Source organism: Schistocerca piceifrons, chromosome 6 (assembly GCF_021461385.2).
Source record: "Schistocerca piceifrons isolate TAMUIC-IGC-003096 chromosome 6, iqSchPice1.1, whole genome shotgun sequence".
NCBI lineage: Eukaryota > Metazoa > Arthropoda > Insecta > Orthoptera > Acrididae > Schistocerca > Schistocerca piceifrons.
The window spans coordinates 485,561,013-485,579,683 of NC_060143.1; positions in this window are offsets into that span (position 1 = coordinate 485,561,013).

Here is an 18,671-nt window from a genome sequence, read left to right on the forward strand (position 1 = left end):
CTTTTTGACTGTCCGGAAATTTAAGATCTTCCGCAATTCTAAGAATGACATACATCCATGTTCATGGCTAGATCAATTTATGCATGCACTTCCGCCAAATTTACCATTAAGTCACAAACTTGAAATTATGAGCAGCTATTAAAGTCCTCAGGGGATTCACTACTCTAAGTGAATATGTGCCGTAGCGAGCATAGGGCCCCGAGCTGTAGTGGTGCTATTTCTCTTTTAGTCTTCTGTACCGCTGCCTACTCTTTTACTATTCTTTACATCTGTCAAAACCAGCTCTTCGACTATCAGTCTATCTAGTGAGTAAGTGAACAATAACCGGATATGATTGTTTTACCCAAAAGTGACTTTGGAAATTACTGATTGGACTTACTGTACCTACTGCAGCATTCATACGTAGTTTAAACGAAATGTTACCTGTTTCTCTTCGTGACAATATTACTTCGTATGTTGACGACTTTCTTATTGCTAAATGTTCTTGGAGTGAGCATAACAAAATTTTGGATTCATTATTACGTATTTTTGCACGAATTGGCATTACAGTGAACTTAAAAAAAAAAAAAAAAAATCTGGATTTGGTCGTTCTCAGGTGAAATTTCTCGGTCACATTATTTCTACAGATGGTATTCTCCCTGATCCAGAAAAATTAGACGCTATTCGTAATTATGCTGTTCCTACCACAAAACGTGAGGTTCGTAGTTTCCAAAATTTTTGTGGAATGATCTACTTCAAAAAAAAAAAAAAATTTTTGTGGAATGACATACTTGTGAAAAATACTTGTGAAAAACTAACAGCTAGATGTAAACATGCGGAGAGTACAAGGATACCGCGCTGTGTTTTGGCGGCGGCACATACTCAAAGCAACAGTCAAGTCTGCGCGGCGCACAAGGCAGTCGTTGACCGCGAACAATAGCTTCCGACGTCACACGCCCACAGCTGATCGAGCGCTCAGTGCGAATGCACTGACAGCCGTAAACAAATACACAGTCTAATTTCTCCGACTAAATTCAGTATAAAGCTATAGTGACCTGTTGAATTGTGTTATTAACATTCAGTATTTTGCAGGATACGGTGTATAAAGTATTTAAGAACTTCAGGTAAATTCTGTGCGTGTCCGACGTTAAGACGACTTGCTATCGAGAAAATTTCAGGAAGAATGTAATTTCGAAGAAGAAACTAATAAACTAAAAAGGTAACTATTAATGGAGTTTATTTCTCAGGTAACATATTTCCACTTAGGTACGTACTTTAGACGTAATTTGCTGCTCGCGATTACGTGATTCATACTTTGTGCTAAATTTCATGTTCTATGAATTTACGTGTGAAGCGACGTGCTTGCGTACGTTAACTGATTTTGACAATGATTATTAATGAACTGGGTTGTAATTTGTATATATTATGCATCGCTTGGCTGCACTGCTTTTTCACTGATGTTATGTGCCTGCTGTGCTTATTTATTTAAATTATAATTGTTATCTGATTAATTGTGCTGACTGTGATTATGTATGTATGTTGTACTTTGTCATTTATCTGCTTGCGCCTTCATGTTTACTTATTAAGATTACATATGAACATTTATTTGCTTATGCTGATATGATGCTAATGACCTGTTTATTACGTAAGATATATGTTTGCTGCTTTTTGTATGGATTGCATATTTACACATTTCTGTTTTGTTGTCATAACTACTCTTTAATTTGGTGTATAGAAATGCTGGTATACTGTGTACAAACATAGAGTTTAGGTCACACTATTGTATTAATTATAGATTGTTCGCTTGGCAGAGCCTCGTTGTAGGATTTGTGCTGCATCCACTTTTTGACATTCTGTTCACTACTGGTATATTTACTCGCTATTGCTTGTTTTGCTTACGCTCAGTGCCTTATATTTTAAGATAAGAAAATGAACTGCTATAATTCGACGAACGACATTAGTACAAGAAACTTCATAGAAGTCACATGAGCTGGAGGTTTTATGGAAGCTGTATAAATGTATGCTAATAGGAAGGAAGCTAACGACATGACATACCGAAACTAGGTTTAGACCATTGACAGTCATTACACTGCATTTTTCGTGAGTAATTGAAATAGGAAGTGACACTTGACACAAAAAATACTCCACATGTTTGCTTCTGCTATGATTCTTGAAGTGGTGTACACACTGTGAAATATTATGATTATTCACACTCCGTAATCGTACTTAATTACTGAGAGTTATTCGAACTAAGTCTGTTAGAGGTCAGGTATGCATTTCTTTTATTTAATGATGGACAAGGAACCAAAATGTATCTTATAATTTATAATGAGTAGAAGATTGGGCTCAGATGGATTACACAGAGGTTGTGTGTGGACACTGTGTCTTCGGATTGTATGGGATGCTGAATTGAAGTTGCATTAGGATTTTATCTGTACTTGTTCGAGGAGACTGACTAGAGGAAAGAGTTGTTATGGAAGTGAAATGATATTGGTGCTGAGGTTTATATTTATCGACGTATTATTGAGGTATAGAGATTATATGAAGTAGATGATTATTGGAGTTTTTGTGGACAAGAGGTAAGGTAAATGATATTGATGATAAGACGTATTGAAGAGGTATTATTGAGGTATTATTGAGATTGTGTGAAGCTGATGATTATTGGAGTTTTGGTGTATAAGAGGTAAAGTAAGTGAGGAGCATATTTTTTTTTTGTTGGTCTTATGGAACAAGGAGGATGAAGATAGCAGACTAGAACACTAAAATAGAAGGAAGATAGTCTATACACACACTTTGTTAAATCACTAAGCAGTATATACTTTTTTTTTAAGAGAGGAAGTAATTGCATATCTTGGCTCACTGACAGTTGTTCAACAACAGTACATTTTGATCTGGCTTGGCAAACATTGGTCTTGACATGATGACTATGACGTTGACTAACTATTATTGACTATTATACATTGCTGCCAGTACTACTTGATATACATGATGAACATCAGATTTAGACAGAATTTCATTTACACAATTAACACTATTCAATTACACAGTAGTATTTAATGTGAATGAAAGATGAGTGAGTGTGTTCTGTGTGTTTTCCTTTCCTAATCCTAACCACCTATCTCGTAAATATTCTTTTATTTGTCTGTAGTGGCTTGCACTGACACCCATGAATATTATAGGTTTACTGGTATTTGTGTATTGTAATAGTTAATAGGACAATTATCTGACATCATTTGTGTGTTTGTTATGAGTTGTATGTTACTGTAAAAGCATTTGTATGTGCATTCAAACTATTGTTCATGCCTGAACTGTCTGATTAGTGAAGATAAATATTCTGAACTGTTACCTGCACTTTTCAACATGATGTGTGACATTTAGTCATGTTTAATTTCTGCTGATGAACTGTGTGATCAGTGATTGTAAAAAAAAAAAAAAAATTTATGGACTGTTACCTGTACCTTTTCTACATGATTGGTGCCACTAGGACATGTTTAATTTGTGCTTATAAACTCTGATGAACAGTGTGATCAGTGCTAGTGAGTTTGATGGAACTGCTTCTGCTGAGAGATGTGACTTTTTGCTGTCTGCACCTACTCAATATTGCTGGGTGCCACTGATAGACTGCGTCTACTGAAGAGATGTCCCCTGTTGCTGTGTGCACCTGATCAACATTGCTGATGCCACTAATGGACTGCTTCTACTGAAATGGTGTCACTTGTTGGTGTCTGCACCTGCTCAACATTGCTGGGTGCAACTGATGGATTGCTTCTACTGAAATGGTGTCACTTGTTGGTGTCTGCACCTGCTCTCAACATTGCTGGGTGCAACTGATGGAACTGCTTCTACTGAAATAATGTCACTTGTTGCTGTCTGCACCTGCTCAACATTGCTGGGTGCAACTGATGGACTGCTTCTACTGAAATAATGTCACTTGTTGCTGTCTGCGCCTGCTCAACATTGCTGGGTGCAACTGATGGAACTGCTTCTACCGAAATAATGTCACTTGTTGCTGTCTGCACCTGCTCAACATTGCTGGGTGCAACTGATGGACTGCTTCTACTGAAATGATGTCACTTGTTGGTGTCTGCACCTCTCAACATTGCTGAGTGCAACTGATGAACTGTTTCTACTGAAATGAAGTCACTTGTTGCTGTCTGCACCTACTCAACATGACTGGGTGCCACTGATGGACTGCTTCTACTGAAAAGATGTAACCTGTTGGTGTCTTTTTTTTGTATAAACTAATCATTGAAAGCATTTTATGTGAACATTTGTATAAACTGATTTTTTGTATATTGTGTAAACTATTATGTAAAGCCACATGCATGAAAAGAAGTTGTATTGCTTACTGTATTTCATATATTAGGTTAGTGAAAGGTCAGTGCAAAGCCAAAATTTTTAACTAATTATGTGATGTTTAGGTAATAATATTATCTTTTACTTTTGTCTGTATTTTTGTGGACGAATTTGGTGGTATTTTCACCACCAATGCTGGCAAAAATACCATCAAATTCTGGCCTGTGGAGGAGGGGCATATGAAAGGTGGCTACACTGTGCCACTGCGCCAGAGAGTGCGCCAAAGAGTACTATTAAGTCGCCTCCACAGTGCGTGTTAAGAGATCGTAGAAGTCAGTGCTAGTAGAGAGCTCGTAGAGGACAGTATGTGTTAAGAGTTCGTACCGAGATGTGCTAGTGGGCGCTGCTTGTCGTGAAGTCAGTGGTTGTCGAGAGTTCGTGGAAGTCAGTGCTTGTTGAGAGCTCGTTGTAGTCAGTCGTACCGAGATGTGCTAGTGGGCACTGCTTGTCGTGAAGTCGGAGTGAGATGTGGTAGTAAAGAGTGTTGTTCCATGTTTTATGCAGTTATTTGATGGGAGAGATAGCAGATGTTATTGTAATGAGTGCATTTCGTCAATATATATGAAGGTAAAAACTACAATGTTCTTTTATTAATTGTGTGTCTGAAATAATGCGTCACTACAGGTTCAGTCAACAAAGCATCTGGCTTGTGTTCTTGTATTAGAGTGAATTCTGGTTTTCTTGCGTAATTATAGTTTTTCTAATTTTCTTTTGTCACGTCAGTATAATTGGTATTTAAAAATTCTTGTCTTGTTGGAGAAGAACCGTGCCAGATGTGGACGTTGAGTCACACTCCCACATACAGAACAGCTACTTTTGTGCTTATTGGTTTTGTAGGTTTTATAGTTGCTGGGGACTTAATTAATTAACTGTGTTTACGAAAATTTTCTTTCATTGTTTGTTGCAGTCAGATTGCGTAATAATAATGGTCAGGGCCAACCGATTACGAGACACTGCGTAATCGGACTTACAGCTACTAAAAACAAAAAAACATTTTCTATCATAATATTTAATTAAGCCCCCATGCAGAGTATCCACTTTGCCAGTTTTAAAAGAATGAAGAGAAAGAAAGTCCTTAGAACTTAGGAAATGAGTGTAGGGCAACAGATGCAGGAATCTTACATAGACGTCCTGGGTAAGGGCCTTGTACACGCGGTTTGCCATTACCTTTCTCCGGCCTATTAGGAAGTGTCAAGTGTGTATCTGTGTCGTGTGAATGAAAGTGATGAGTCATAGTTAATTGAAACCTTCAGCTGCCGACAGGTGTTGTTGATATAACTCGATGGGGACAGCTGAAAATGTGTGCCCCGACCGAGACTCGAACCCATGATCTGCTTACACGGCAGACGCTCTATCCATCTGAGCCACCGAGGACACAGATGAATAGCGCGACTGTAGGGGCTTATCCCTTGCACGCTTCCCGTGAAACCCACATTCCCAACTGTCCACAATCTACATACGTAATGTATCTAATAGATATTTGCCCATCCACTCATTACTCGCGCACACTAAGGTGACGATTCCCGTAATATTTCGGGCAACCTGTGCGCATTCGCACTGACGTATGTCTATGGCTGGGTAGGCTTTAACTATATATATGAAGACAGTAACTGTTGTCGAAAGAACAGATACCATTGATGACCGTGCAGCTTCTCTAGAATAAATGATAATTAATTGAAAACCTCAGCTGCCGACAGGTGTTGTTAAAAAAAAAAGGTTCAGATGGCTCTAAGCACTATGGGACTTAACATCTGAGGTCATCAGTCCCCTAGACTTACAACTACTTAAACCTAACGAACCTAATGAGATCACACACATCCATGCCCCAGGCAGGATTCGAACCTGCGACCGTAGCAGCAGTGCGGTTCCGGACTGAAGCGCCTAGAACCGCTCGGCCAACGCGGCCGGCTGCTGTTGATATATTAACATTTATTCTAGAGAAGCTGTACGGTCATCAACGGTATCTGTTGTTTCGAGAACAGTTACCATACATACTGTGATGAGTACTTGCATAGTGTAGCGTTCTGTTGTCATGGATGAAGGGAAGGGAGAGGCTGAAACCCAAAGCCGGCACATAGCCCAGTCCTCTCGAACGAAGGGGACCGCCGAGCTTAATGTTCCCATTAGACGGATGGGTGACTATCAACTTGCCGTCACTTCATGTGACACTGCAGGGAGGATGGAATTTAACCCAGGAAATTAGTGCAAATACTGATGATCAGGAACTCTACGCCGCTACCTTCGCTCCCCTTACCGGCCAAATACTGACAGTGAAAATTTTACAACGCTATAATTCGAACCGGCTTACCTCAGAGTCGAGAGCCGTAGCAAAATCCTGTGTTAGCGACCACAGTTACGGAGGCGGGTAGAGAAAGAGCATGTGCACAAAATGGTACTTCGATGGTAAGCATTGGAGAACCATTCGAAGTCATTCCAGCATGGTCTTAAAGCTTGTCGGGTATAGTTCTATACACACAGTCACAAAACAATACAGACTACTTCTACAAGTTGAGGAAGGCGGTGTCAGTAATATACTGAGAAGACACCCACATGACCTCGATGTCGGTGGGACGTTAAACGCAGTCTTCCTTCCTTCCTTACGAACCCATTTCCGAATCTCATGCAACGACGCAGCCGTGAGTCAAAATTATAGCGGCCAACGCCTGAAACTAGGCTGCCCCTCCGGCAGCAAACGTGAGCGTGACAGCATCAAGGCCGATACAAGGCGTCGACCGTATCCACCGCCGTGTTATAACACCACTGCTTACGAACCATCAACGAGCAGGCTAATGACTGCCGCCCAAGGGGAGGGGGGGGGGGGGAGGGGAGGCGAGGGGCCTGCGGTAAGGTGTCGACCCAGATAAATTTGATGTTATATAGCGTCGTTGGATGACGATTCCAGCCACGGTTTTCTGACGTAAATGATTTCCTCAAGACATGTCCCAATGTCCATCAATGTGTGACAATATTGTTTTCTTACTGCACTTGTATACATCCCAAGTATTTCAAGAAATTTACGTTGCACGTTGCAAGTGGTTATTCTCATATAGCGTTCTGTTGTGGTGTAGTAGTGTTCTCTAAGCCACCTTGCCACTAACGACATCGTCATTGCTTGGATGTTCCTTCTAATAAACCCTTGTGAACGCTTGTATTGTGCATTTCTTGGACTACCTCTGAAGCTTTCTTGAAATTATCTCGTGGTTAGAGAGTGTTTATCCAACAGTCAGCAGAAAATTACGATTGCGGTCCGGCATCGCGGAAACTCGCGTTTCCATCCGAAGACATAGGATAGTGGCCGATTTAGGCCCATATAACTTCCACGTTATATGGCATCATGGGATAGCATTTTCAGATAAGAGTTCCGATCTTCAGTTGCTCCCTCGAGAAACCATTTACCGCCTCTTGGAATGTGGTGGTATCGTTCCTCCAAAGACAGCTTGCACAGGAATGAACTTGCCAGAGATGATGGAAACAATTGTACAAGACGTAAATGTAGATACGTTTTGAAAAGTGCAGAGAACATAAATATCGAGAATTGTCAGGGGCCATGGCAATACATAGTTTCTACTGTTGGAGGATCTATCCTATTCGCTGGCAGTGCCCTGTCAGTGGTGCTAAGTGCGAATCCCTCACCGACAGCGGAAGCCTTTCGACTTGTCACTCGTTTCCCTTTGTTCTACAGAATCTAACTCTAACATAGACAGTCCCAAGCCCGATAGAGAAAGAGTAGGAGTAACACCGCTTTAAAAAGCCTTGATTCACTTGGCCCTAGTGATAGTAATTTGTGAGGGCCCCTTGCCCTTGCGATGACCGCAACAGTCGACGAGGCAACATGGGACCAGTGGTTCCTTACAATGTCTCGAAGAACGGAAGCAGCAACTCTCTCTGCTGGGGTACAATTAACTCATAAGAAAAGAGGAAGTAGATCTCTTAAGCCCTGGTACGTATTCTACCTAGAAGAAGGTACTCTGTTTTAAACCCCAGTCCCTCAGGGTGGAGGTTGTGCGATAGAAAACTTGAAAACTAGAAATGTAAGCATTGCTATAATAACAGAAACAAAGAAGAAACTGAGGGGAACATAAGAGTGATATAATTACAAATTAATTTACGGGTGGAGTCGAACAAATGAAACGAGCAGTGAGTGGAGTAAGCATTCTTATCACGACAAATAGAAAGAAAGAAAGAAAGAATTTCATGACTACATAAATGAGAGTAACTGCTAGACTCAGAATTGACACAGGACGTTTATGTGTCTTAGTTGTACACTCCTGGAAATGGAAAAAAGAACACATTGACACCGGTGTGTCAGACCCACCATACTTGCTCCGGACACTGCGAGAGGGCTGTACAAGCAATGATCACACGCACGGCACAGCGGACACACCAGGAACCGCGGTGTTGGCCTTCGAATGGCGCTAGCTGCGCAGCATTTGTGCACCGCCGCCGTCAGTGTCAGCCGGTTTGCCGTGGCATACGGAGCTCCATCGCAGTCTTTAACTCTGGTAGCATGCCGCGACAGCGTGGACGTGAACCGTATGTGCAGTTGACGGACTTTGAGCGAGGGCGTATAGTGGGCATGCGGGAGGCCGGGTGGACGTACCGCCGAATTGCTCAACACGTGGGGCGTGAGGTCTCCACAGTACATCGATGTTGTCGCCAGTGGTCGGCGGAAGGTGCACGTGCCCGTCGACCTGGGACCGGACCGCAGCGACGCACGGATGCACGCCAAGACCGTAGGATCCTACGCAGTGCCGTAGGGGACGGCACCGCCACTTCTCAGCAAATTAGGGACACTGTTGCTCCTGGGGTATCGGCGAGGACCATTCGCAACCGTCTCCATGAAGCTGGGCTACGGTCCCGCACACCGTTAGGCCGTCTTCCGCTCACACCCCAACATCGTGCAGCCCGCCTCCAGTGGTGTCGCGACAGGCGTGAATGGAGGGACGAATGGAGACGTGTTGCCTTGGTGCCAATGATGGTCGTATGCGTGTTTGGCGCCGTGCAGGTGAGCGCCACAATCAGGACTGCATACGACTGAGGCACACAGGTGTGGGGAGCGATCTCCTACACTGGCCGTACACCACTGGTGATCGTCGAGGGGACACTGAATAGTGCACGGTACATCCAAACCGTCATCGAACCCATCGTTCTACCATTCGTAGACCGGCAAGGGAACTTGCTGTTCCAACAGGACAATGCACGTCCGCATGTATCCCGTGCCACCCAACGTGCTCTAGAAGGTGTAAGTCAACTATCCTGGCCAGCAAGATCTCCGGATCTGTCCCCCATTGAGCATGTTTTGGACTGGATGAAGCGTCGTCTCACGCAGTCTGCACGTCCAGCACGAACGCTGGTCCAACTGAGGCGCCAGGTGGAAATGGCATGGCAAGCCGTTCCACAGGACTACATCCAGCATCTCTACGATCGTCTCCATGGGAGAATAGCCGCCTGCATTGCTGCGAAAGGTGGATATACACTGTACTAGTGCCGACATTGTGCATGCTCTGTTGCCTGTGTCTATGTGCCTGTGGTTCTGTCAGTGTGATCATGTGATGTCTCTGACCCCAGGAATGTGTCAATAAAGTTTCCCCTTCCTGGGACAATGAATTCACGGTGTTCTTATTTCAATTTCCAGGAGTGTATATGCTCATGAAGATGGAAAACATGAAAATTCTATAATATTTTATGATGAGCTGCAAAATAATGTAAATAAATTTAAAAGAAATTGATCATTTGTTAATATCAGGAGACTTAAATGCAAGAATTGGAAAGGTAGATACAGTAAGAACATCTGGCGGAATAAATGAAAACAGCAAGAGATTAAGATAATTTACTGTATTTAATCATCTAAAAATTACAGATACCTTCTTCAAAACACAAGAGGTTCACGCTCAATAGCTGACTTTTTAATAGCTAATAAAAAAGTCTTAACTTAGAGATAGTGATTTATTTGGAGGTAATGATACAGACTCTGGTCACTTTCTTGTTACTTCAAAGATTGATATACGGGCTAGATGGAAAAAACAAAGAAATGTAAAGAAAACCCAAAGCCAACCTTGAAATAGAAGGTTTATCTTATACACGAAGAAAGCATAAGGAACTTATATCAACAAAAACTGACACTCGAATTGCAAATGGTTGAAACTAAAGACAGTATTGGAGAAGAATGGGGATGATTAAAAACAGCAATGTTGAAAACAGCTAATGAGGTTCAAGGGAAAAGTAAAATATCAAATGAGTAAATGGGGCTGAAAAAATGGAATACCGAAATAGCTGACAATATTAAAGAAAAAGAACATGCTTATAATGCCTATTTACATACGAAGCATGGGAAACATATAAACAGAAAGGGAAAGAAACGAAGAATTTAATAAAAAGATACTGTAGGGAAACTTGGGAAAGATTAATAGCTAATGTTGAACATGGTATTCACGGAAGACAGAATATAGCGGTTAAACTTATGAAGCATATGAATGAAATGGAGAAAGATACTGCAAATATTAATGTAATAACAGAAAATCATTGGATACACCATTACAGAAATTTATGATATGATGAAGACAGTGAAAAAAAGTTATTATATAATAATTGATAGTAACTCTGTATATGAAACAGGCATAATAGAATTGAAAACAGCTGTAAGCGTAAAAACGATAGAAAAGCTACTAGCCCAGATGGCATTAATACTGAATTACTCAAATATGGTGGAACCATTCAGAATTTTGCCTCCTCCATTTTTTTAATATGAATATATGAAGAACTGTTACAGATTGACCTGAGGAAATTTATTTCTGTGTTTAAAAAAGGGCAATACAAAGTGCACAGGAAATTATAGGGGAATGAGTTAACTAAAAGGAACAGTTTTAATCAAATATTACATACCATCGCCGATGCTGCAATCACAGAAGTCAGGCTTCAGAAGGGGACCTTCATGTAATGATAATATTTTTATAAAAAGAAAAAATATTGAAAACCGTCGGGAACTTGTTTAGTAACTCATTTAGCATTTATTGATTATCAGAAAACCTTTGATAAGGTAGAAAGATCTCTTTTGTGAAAAATATTGGAAATAAAAGCTTTTTCTAAACACTTTATTAAGACTATAAAGATACTATTTGCAAATACAAAAATAGTTATAAGTTCCAGTTCGAAAATGTCAGATGAAATTTTAAAAATTCAGTGTGTTCGACAAGTGAGCAATCTGTCACCCACTTCATTTAATTTATACAGGGTTATTACAAATGATTGAAGCGATTTCACAGCTCTACAATAACTTTATTATTTGAGATATTTTCACAAAGCTTTGCACACAGATACAAAAACTCAAAACGTTTTTTTAGGCATTCACAAATGTTCGATATGTGCCCCTTTTGTGATTCGGCAGACATCAAGCCGATAATCAAGTTCCTCCCACACTCGGCGCAGCATGTCCCCATCAATGAGTGCGAAAGCATCGTTGATGCGAGCTCGCAGTTCTGGCACCTTTCTTGGTAGAGGAGGTTTAAGCACTGAATCTTTCACATAACCTCACAGAAAGAAATCGCATGGGGTTAAGTCGGGAGAGCGTGGAGGCCATGACATGAATTGCTGGTCATGATCTCCACCACGACCGATCCATCGGTTTTCCAATCTCCTGTTTAAGAAATGCCGAACATCATGATGGAAGTGCGGTGCAGCACCATCGTGTTGAAAGATGACGTCGGCGCTGTCGGTCTCCAGTTGTGGCATGAGCCAATTTTCCAGCATGTCCAGATACACGTGTCCTGTAACGTTTTTTTTTCGCAGACGAAAAAGGGGCCGTAAACTTTAAACCGTGAGATTGCACGAAACACGTTAACTTTTGCTGAATTACGAATTTGCTGCACGAATGCGTGAGGATTCTCTACCGCCCAGATTCGCACATTGTGTCTGTTCACTTCACCATTAAGAAAAAATGTTGCTTCATCACTAAAAACAAGTTTCGCACTGAACGCATCCTCTTCCATGAGCTGTTGCAACCGCGCCGAAAATTCAAAGCGTTTGACTTTGTCATCGGGTGTCAGGGCTTGTAGCAATTGTAAACGGTAAGGCTTCTGCTTTAGCCTTTTCCGTAAGATTTTCCAAACCGTCGGCTGTGGTACGTTTAGCTCCGTGCTTGTTTTATTCGTCGACTTCCGCGGGGTACGCGTGAAACTTGCCCGCACGCGTTCAACCGTTTCTTCGCTCACTGCAGACCGTCCCGTTGATTTCCCCTTACAGAGGCATCCAGAAGCTTTAAACTGCGCATACCATCGCCGAATGGAGTTAGCAGTTGGTGGATCTTTGTTGAATTTCGTCCTGAAGTGTCGTTGCACTGTTATGACTGACTGATGTGAGTGCATTTTAAGCACGACATACGCTTTCTCGCCTCCTGTCGCCATTTTGTCTCACTGCGCTCTCGAGCGCTCTGGTGGCAGAAACCTGAAGTGCAGCTTCAGCCGAACAAAACTTTATGAGTTGTTCTACGTATCTGTAGTGTGTCGTGACCATATGTCAATGAATGGAGCTACAGTGAATTTATGAAATCGCTTCAATCATTTGTAATAGCCCTGTATACTGACGACCAAGTTATGAAACAGAAAGGTGGAACTAGTTAGGAATTAAAATAGGATCTAGAATGCCGTTAAATACTCTGTTAGATGCTACTTCCTAATTATTTATATAGGAAACAGAAGATAGTTTACAAAGAGCATATACAGACTGGCCTACATTCTTGTCACTGTGGTAACACCGTTTCCCATCTGATCACAGTAGTTACGAGCTGTGACTCTTGGACAGCCGAGTGGTGTTCGCAAGTGGAGTGCACTCAGCCTTTGTGGTGCTAATTGCAGAGTTAGTTGATTGAGAAGTAGCAGTTGCCGTCACAGCCGGGATAGCGCTTTGCTGACCACAAGCCCCTCCATACCCGCTTTAGTGACGCTTATTGGCTGAGGATGAGACGGAGGTAGGTCGGTACAGTTGGCCTTATGAGGCCTGTTCAGACGGAGTTTAATTTTAGTTTTAGAATATAGGTGCAGCCAAAACGCGATGTATTAGAACTTAACTCTATCTGAAAACAATTCAAGGATAATTTTCAACTAGTATCACCTTTTAGTTACCTAGGATGTGATACTACTTTTAACTATGACAAAGATACTGAGAAGAGGGTTAGTAAACATTAACCTATCTGCCGGCCAGGGTGGCCGAGCGGTTCTAGGCGCTACAGTCTGGGACCGCGCGACCGCTACGGTCGCAGGTTCGAATCCTGCCTCGGGCATGGATGTGTGTGATGTCCTTAGGTTAGTTAGGTTCAAGTAGTTCTAAGTCCTAGGGGACTGATGACCTCAGATGTTAAGTCCCATGGTGCTCAGCACCATTTAAGCCATTAACCTATCTGTGGAATAATTCGTAGAACTTTGGGAAGAAAAACACAAGAAGGAACATAAATGAAATTCTATAAAGTTATGGCTGTATCTACTCTTGCATATAGTTCCGAACCAAGGGCAGTAACAGAAAAAGAAAAAGTACTTGTACAGTTAGCAGAGATGGAGTTCATGAGATATGTAAGAGGCTGTAATAAAAGGGAATGAAACAACAATAAGATCAGATTTTTAAATGTTTCCATTTAATGACAAGACAGAAGAGAGTAGACTGAAACGGAAGGATCATGTTGATAGAATGACACAAAACAGATTGTCACAAAATATAATGAATTATCGGTCGACTGGAACGTTAAAATTAGTAGACCTCGTAAGAGACGGATGAATGGATGGATGGATGACTGAGACCGGAACAGGTGACTACAACACCTAAGCCTTGGAAGGAGATGATGATGATGATTATGATGACAACCGAATTCGCACTCAGTTTTCCCTGCAGTGCCGCTTTTTGTTTCGTTTATTGTCATCAGCAGTCATTCGACTTCCAATGCAAAATAAATGTCTCCTATTCACAGTTCGCCTATAGTAGTCTTCGTCCGAACGCAGCAAAGCTGTTCCAAAGTACACTCTGTCAGAAAGTTCTCGACGTATTCTGGATGTAAAAACATATACTTGGTCATAGTTTGTACTGTTCTGTTTACTCACAAATCATAATTTCTCAGAAGTAGCCAGGCTAAGTATAGCAGTCGTGGAGCTGTCCAAAGAACTACAAATTGCCTCAGTCATTGAACGGATGGAAAATTATTAGTTTTGTATGCTCCTTCAGTACTACACAGTTCACCAATATTCAGTTATCTAAAGTATTCAAACTACGACTACATAGCATACCAAGCGGAATCTCTTCTTAACCCATCGGAGGAGTCATGACGTTCTCAAAAAATCTCTTAGGTTGAGGAAACGTTGTTCACATCTCGTCTTTTTCCCAGCCACTGTGCTTTTCAGCGTAAGAAAATTACTACATTTTTACAAAATTATGACGACACCGACGATAGGTCTTCATGTATTAAAGATGACTTACGATTTTTCAAGACAACCGCGCGACAAGCTCTCTCTCTTCCAAAACTTGCGATCATTCTTTGTTCCGATTGTTTGGAACATACTGTAGCCAATCAAGTTCTTAACTTTTAGCAGACAGCATTGTAATTTCCACAAACCAATCCCAACCTCCCAATCTGATCCTTTTCCAAACTTTGTATTTTGCAAAAGCATATAAAATGAGAGTAGTTCGATCTTCACTTAACTCAAAGATTAAAGTTAGGATCTTGCTTCTAGAATCTTTAAACTGGATGCTTTGAGCATGTCATGTATATGATTCACTCTTCGATTACACAAAATAATACACACACTCGTTCATCATTTGGTAAAGGTTTTTTTTTTTTTTTTTAAATTACCGCTACCAGTCACAAAATTTGTCAACTGTTGTGTTACTTATATATTTAGCGACATGTTTCGAGGATTAAACCTCATCTTCAGGCTAAATGGCATTACAAAAACAGCTTTACAGTAAGGTCATACTGACATTACATAGTCTTTTCGTAAATGCTGAGGTCATCTTTGTTCTTCTGCGGTGTATGCATTTCAGCGGCTCTCTTGGTCACTGTTCACGAAATTGTTACCAACATGGCAGTAACTTGTAAACACGATCACAAACAGTTCTGTAGTGCAATTGACAAGATGGCGGTCGAAATACAGCTCATAAATATATCTTGAGACAGTCACGGTCGAACAATAGTCAAAATGGCTTCAAAATCATCATTTGTTTGCAAATTCCATGATTCATACGACACCTAATTGCTGCACTTAGCACCTCACTCACTCTCGCAGCATAACAAATGAAAATGTCGAACAGTTGAAAATAATAATAATAATCATTTTTTGAAAACTAAGAACATAGCATAAGAACAGTACATCGACAACTGTTGACATTCATCGACAGTAATAAATGTAGCTAGAGTTGTAATTTCTTTTGCTGCCTGGATGGAAAACAAAACCCGATTTCGGGACCTATGTTACATCTTCAGGTGCATCAGCAAAGATATAAATAAATGACGCCTATCCAAATTGTTAGTATTGGAAAAGCTAAACAGAACTTACACTAAAATTCTTAAGGAAAAAAATCCCGTGACCTCACATAAAATATGAGTCCATGAAAGTCTAATAACGGAGTTTAAATTAGGTTAAAACAGTGTATTCTTGTCACACTGCGTAAGGCAGGACACCGTGTCAGTCTATAACCAGCAGCAAAGCCTCTCGCAAAGCAGAATCTACAGAAAAAGACGTAGGTGCCCGCGTTAAAATAGCGAAATAACAGTAAACAGAATGGAAACACAAACTATTATAAGACCCCAACATCCTATAAACTCCATTGCAAACTCACAAAGGTCTCGGGTCAAGGGCATGCCAAACATGTATCCGTTAGTTAGATAGACAATCGTTCAAACACTGAAACGATCAAAATGAGGGTACGTAGTCTGTGCACGTACAGGCATGTATGAATACACAATGAGACCCCCGAGAACTGCCAATGGTTTATTACACACCCATCAGGCCCGTGCCAAGCAAACGCTGAAGTTCAAATGCCGGCAGGAGAAGCCATGTCGCCATGACTTAAGCAAGTGACATTGACCGGAAGAATCTGAGATATTATAACCGTTATCGTCAGGTCTAATAACTCATGGACTAAGTAACAACTGCAGTGAAAGCTAACTTCACACATAGACTAGAGAGACACTAGTATTACAGAGTACAGCATGTGCCGTAAACCCATTACAAACCAACAAATATGGCCAAAATCAAGTAAATGGAGATAATTCCTGTAGCGCCACCCCAGAATTCATAATGTACGCTATGAGAACGTAGTCCGAATTGTCACTAATTTGCAACCATTCGGAACTGTCGGTAAACGAAATCAAACAGAGTAAACCTAAAAGGCACTTTATAGTCTACCTACAGTACAGATGAAACAGCTAAAAAATTACAGCAATGTTTATCACAATAATAACAGTCATTGCAATAAAAACCCAAAATAAAGCATTTTTTAGAAATATTGCTCGCAAAAACAATAGCCACGTCAGTAAAAGCCAGAAAGTAAAAGCCACTGATAAAAATGAAAGCAAGAGACAATAATAACTACTTTTCTACTTCTTTATTTTTCATCTACAGTACATAAAGTTGCCACAAAGTTAGCATTAAGCAGTTATAGTTACATTCTGCTATTATTACCGGTTTGCTTACGCTAGGCCTCTCCTTCCTTGGAGCTCACTTTAGGACTCTTTACGACGTGGCTCTATGCTGGTGCCACGAGGATCTACCACTGCCTTATACTAACTTTGTGATTCCTTTGGTTAAGTGTTTAGCGATAAAGTGGTTAATTTTCCAACAACCCTCCGCTGTATTTAGAGAAACATATACAAGTTTCAGGATGAGTCACAGAATTTCTGTTTTCGTTTATGCAGAGTAGCTCTGAAAATGTTTCAAATATAGAACCAGAACTCCTACAGAATTTCGCTGATGTTATTCATTTAGGTTCAAATGGCTATGAGCACTATGGGACTCAACTTCTGAGGTCATTAGTCCCCTAGAACTTAGAACTAGTTAAACCTAACTAGCCTAAGGACATCACACACATCCATGCCCGAGGCAGGATTCGAACCTGCGACGGTAGCGGTCTCGCGGTTCCAGACTGCAGCGCCTAGAACCGCACGGCCACTGCGGCCGGCTTCATTTAGGCAAATGAAAATAATATGATTGTTTGTATACGGAAAAGGACTTAATCAATTCACAGGCTTGTGTGTGACTTAAACGACTCCAGTGCGTATCTACGACTGAATGGTCGTGAGCTCAGCGACGGCAGGTACAGTAGCAACGATTTTCCAGCGTGGGAAAGCGTTCTGCACGTCATGAGGCCACTGAGACGAATCTCATAGCGTAATAACTGACAAAGCATATTGCTAGGTCACACTTGGCCTATCCACCTTCATTCACTTAGCTTTCCTGTTCCGTTTATTTATTTTGCTGTCTCTCCCAGTAGTCGCCAATACACAATGACGAGCCGAAACATTATAACCACCTGCTTAATAGCTTGTTAGTCCACTTCTGCAACGTAATACAGATGTATGAGACGGGCGAAATACCTTCAGGCTTAAAGAAGAATGTAATAAATCAAATCCCAAAGAAAGCAGGTGTTGACAAATGCCAAAATTACCGAACTATCAGTTTAATAAGCCACGGCTGCAAAATACTAACACGAGTTCTTTACAGACGAATGGAAAAACTGGTAGAAGACGACCTCGGGGAAGATCAGTTTGGATTCCATGGAAATGTCGGAACACGTGAGGCAATACTGACCCTACGACTTATCTTAGAAAATAGATTAAGGAAAGGCAAACCTACGTTTATAGCATTTGTAGATTTAGAGAAAGCTTTTGACAATGTTGACTGGAATACTCTCTATCAAATTCTGAAGGTGGTCAAACAGAGGCAGCGAAAGGCTATTTGCAATTTGTACAGAAACCAGATGGCAGTTAAAAGAGTCGAGGGGCATGAAAGAGAAGCAGTGGTTGGGAAGAGAGTGAGATAGGGTTGTAGCCTATCCCCGATGTTATTCAATCTGTATATTGTTCAAACAGTAAAAGAAACAAAAGAAAAATTCGGAGTAGGAATTAAAATCCATGGAGAAAAAATAAAACTTTGAGGATCGCCGATGACATTGTAATTCTGTTAGAGACAGCAGACTTGGAAGAGCAGTTGAACGGAATGGACAGTGTCTTGAAAGGAGGATATAAGATGAACATCAACAAAAGCAAAACAAGGATAATGGAATGTAGTCGAATTAAATCGGGTGATGCTGAGGGAATTAGATTACGAAACGAGACGCTTAAAGTAGTAAATGAGTTTTTC